The sequence below is a fragment of the Alexandromys fortis genome, unplaced genomic scaffold (genome assembly GCF_014885135.2).
Source record: "Alexandromys fortis isolate MF-2015 unplaced genomic scaffold, M_Fortis_MF-2015_v1.1 scaffold_4, whole genome shotgun sequence".
Classification (NCBI taxonomy): domain Eukaryota; kingdom Metazoa; phylum Chordata; class Mammalia; order Rodentia; family Cricetidae; genus Alexandromys; species Alexandromys fortis.
The window spans coordinates 4,962,420-4,966,256 of NW_026067944.1; the positions used below are offsets into that span (position 1 = coordinate 4,962,420).

At 42.7% G+C, this 3,837-nt stretch overlaps 1 long non-coding RNA gene across 1 annotated transcript in view; it reads right to left on the reverse strand.

The window, feature by feature from the left end:
- Window positions 1-1,583: 1,583 nt before the first annotated feature.
- The window catches only part of LOC126505669 (uncharacterized), a 2,889-nt gene continuing 635 nt past the window's right edge, over window positions 1,584-3,837 (reverse strand). Inside the window, exon 2 of the long non-coding RNA XR_007592954.1 lies at window positions 1,584-1,649. This is a non-coding gene — a long non-coding RNA (uncharacterized lncRNA). The remainder of the gene's footprint in view (window positions 1,650-3,837) is intronic.

Below are 3,837 nucleotides of genomic sequence, written 5' to 3' on the forward strand. Positions count from 1 at the left end.
GGTGAGAGGCAGTGGCTGGGGTTGCTTCCTACTCTGGGCAGACACAGCACATTGCTAGAGAAAACAATAGTCTACTTTTTGGGTAAGTGTAAATAGCAGAAATAGAAGGTTGGGACTGCTTTTAAAAATAGTCAACTATGCCTGCTCTGGGCATTCCACCCACCTTAGAAATACTCCCTTGAGTCTACTATCCTGAGGAATTCATCTGTCCTAGAATCATATTTAACATGCAAAGTTGCCAATGCCATGTCATTCTTCCCTAGTCTGCTTAGCTTAAACCACTTTTTGAGAAATACTACTACTACTACTGATGATGATGATGATGATGATGATGATGATGATGATGATGATGAAACAAGAGGGGAGGGTCTGAATAAATTTCAGACTTCTTGGATGAGAAAAAATAGAAAGTGTTGAGTTGGTTTAAACATGTGTCATGCATAGGGCTGGAGAGGTGGCTTAAAAGGTAAAGGTTTTGGGATTTATTGTTCATAATTGGTTTTTACCACCCATATTAAGAGGGTCCAAAACCCTCTTCTGTCTTCCATACATACCAGCTCACACATATGGCATACACTCTTGCAAAGAAATGAAAACATAATACATAATAAATTCTTTCTAAAATGTTCAATGTGTTCATCAATGAGAACAGAATAAAATTTCACTATGAAAGTTTTACAGGAAGGAGGTGCAGACAAAATGAACTAAGTGAGCAAGTGCACTTTGGTCAACAAGCTCAGGTCACTGGTCTTATCAATGGGACTGTTGTCTAGACTAGAAAGTCTTTGGTTTTCTAATGTACTTTGCACACTCCCTCAGCCTTTCTGAAAGAACCTATCCTGCCCGCACCCCCCTCCATGTAATCCTTTATCCCACTCACTTTCTGGGTATCTTATTTCTAGGCACTTCTCTAAGCATCAAGGATTTATCAGTTAAACAAACAAAACAGGTAGCCACTATGATGGTCCTATATTCTATAAGCATTATAGGATTGCTAACAGATTCCTTAACTTTGACACTATTGTCATTTTGGCCTAGATAATTCTTCTTGTGGGGCCTATTCTGTTTCTTTGCAGGGGGATGAGTATCATGGCAACTTCTACACATCGATTCTATTAGCACCTGGTGGGGGGCTGTAAGGATCCCTAAAACAGAAGTTCTGGGTTTGGTAATAATAACACTATACATAATTTCATATTTGTTTTGATTATTAAATTATAATTTTCCTATAATGTGATAACTATCATTATAGAATATGAAACACCTTCTTTTCACCACAGCATTTTCCACTTCTAGGACAATCACTGATACGTATAAAGTATTTACATAAATTCTTTTTAACTAATAGACTGATCAAACCAATAGTAAAACAATGGTATTTGTTAAAATCACTTTTTATACTAAATTTGTAGGTATATGTGTTAATCTTGGGTCCCTGCCCTAGCCACGCCCACTCCCATAACCTCTGACCCGCCCATCGCCATCTTGGGACCCTCTCTCTCTTTCTGCTTCCTTAGCGTGCGCACGCGTTTTCTCTCTCTCTCTCTTCTTTTATCTCTCCTCTCTCCTTTTATCTCTTCTCTGTCTTTCTTTCTCCCCCTTCCTTAATAAATACTTATGGCTATTTCCTGTGTTTACGTGTCTGTTACCTGCCGCCACCGTGGGCCAAGGAAGCGTGCCCTCCTGTAGCCGCTTTCCCATGGCGGGCTCCGCCAGCCAGCCCGGGGGATCATTTGTAGCCGCTTTCCCATGGCGGGCTCCGCCAGCCCGCCCGGGAACCGTTTGTAGCCGCTCTCTAATCGTTTTTTAAGAATAACAGTGGCAGCACACGTCTTTAATCCCAGTACTCGGGAGGCAAAGACAGATGGATCTCTGAGTTTGAGACCAGTGTGATCTACAGAGTGAGTTTCAGGACAGACTCCAAAAGAAAAAAAGAAAAAAACCACCACCAACAACAAAAAGTTCAAAAACCAAGAAAATTGGCAGTGTAAAATAAGCCCCCTCATATCTGACTCTCAGCTATCCAGGTGTTCCCTCCCGAAACCACAATTATTCTTTAATGTGTCTTTTCAAAATGCTACTTGCATAGATAGAAGCAGATATAGCTTCATAAACATTTTGCTTTGTATAAACAGAAGTGACCACACAAATTTTTCTGCCCCTTCATCCCTGTTGTGGAATATTAATTTAAGATGTGTTACATTTGTTTATGCTGTGGAACATTTGTTTTAATGATGCATAGATGTGTTGCATTCTCCTGTTACATTTATGTCTGTAAAGCTATTGTACTTTGCCTGTATAAAACACCTGATTGATCTAATAAAGAGCTTGAATGGCCAATAGCAAGGCAGGAGAGAGAAGTAGGTGGGGCTGGCAGGCAGAATGAATAGGAGAAATATGGGGGGAGGAAGATGAAGGATCAAGAGGACTCCAGGGGCCAACCACCCAGCTACAAAGCCACACACAGTGAGGAGTAAAGAAAAGATACACAGAAATAGAGAAAGGTAAAAGCCCCAGAGGCAAAAGGCAGACGGGATAATTTAAGAAAAGCTGACTGGAAACAAGCCAAAGCAGGGATTTATAAGTAAGAATAAGTCTCCATGTGTATTTATTTGAGAGCTGGGTGGCTGGCCCCCAAAGAGTAAAAGAATAAAAACAAACAAACAAACAAAAAACAAAAACAAACAACAACAACAAAAACAACAAAAAGCTGTTGGTTAAAAGCACTGGTTGCTTTTCCAGAGGACCTGGGTTCAATTCCCAGCACCCACGTGGCAGCTCACAAGTGTCTGTAACTCCAGTCCAGAGAATCTGACACCTTCACACCAATGCACTTAAAGTAAGTTAAATACATTGAAAAAAACAACAACATCCCCTGTACCCCTCCCCCACGAGAGGGAAGAATACCAAGCATTTGAGAACACAGGTCCTCAACTTTGCATCCACAACCCATGTCTAATTTCTTTAGTGGGTTTTAGTGCGAAGGAAACCAAGGAAAAGCTGAACAAACTCCAAGACCCTCCCCATATCCTCTTGGGAGGCAGGTGGGAGCTCGGGTGTCACACATCCTCACACCTCATGAATAAACCTTTTCTTTGGCCAAGCTTGTCGTTTGTGACTGGCATACTGCAGGGCAGGCAAACAGCCCAGCTTTTGTTTCCTGAGGATTCTGAGGTACTATCCCTAAGGCACTTGAATAGACCGGAACACAGGTCGGCTGGACTCCTAGTATCTCCTCACTACTGTGGGACAGCCTCCATATTCACACACCAAACCTCTGTCCTTTATGAATGGACACACTGTATTCTACTGCAGATATGCATCCTATGTTGCGTAAGCACCTTGGATGACAGACATTTCAGTTTGGCTGGGATTTTTTTATTACAGACCGCAGCAGGACTCCTCTTCATGCATGTCCCACTCAGCTCCCAGGTGTCTGGCTCTCTCCACCCTCTTGGTCTTTGCACCTGCTCTTCCCAGAACATTCTTCCTCCATTCTTCAACTACCTGGCTCCCCTCTCAGGTCCTGACTCAGGGTCTTCTCCTTGGAGAGGTCATGCCTGCATATGAGGATCTTTCTCTTGCTCTCACTACCTTGCTGTTCCCACTATTGTCTCCCTGCAGATCATACAGAAATGGCTTCTTGTGCACTCTTGGCTCTGGTACGGGACAGGAAGTCACCAACCCTTGTTGACTGATGGACACCCTGGAGCCCATTTCTCTTACTTGTTTTAGTATCCTAAGTCTTACAAGAGACCCTGATGTCTCTCTCTCTCTCTCTCTCTCTCTCTCTCTCTCTCTCTCTCTCTCTCTCTCTGTGTGTGTGTGTGTGTGTGT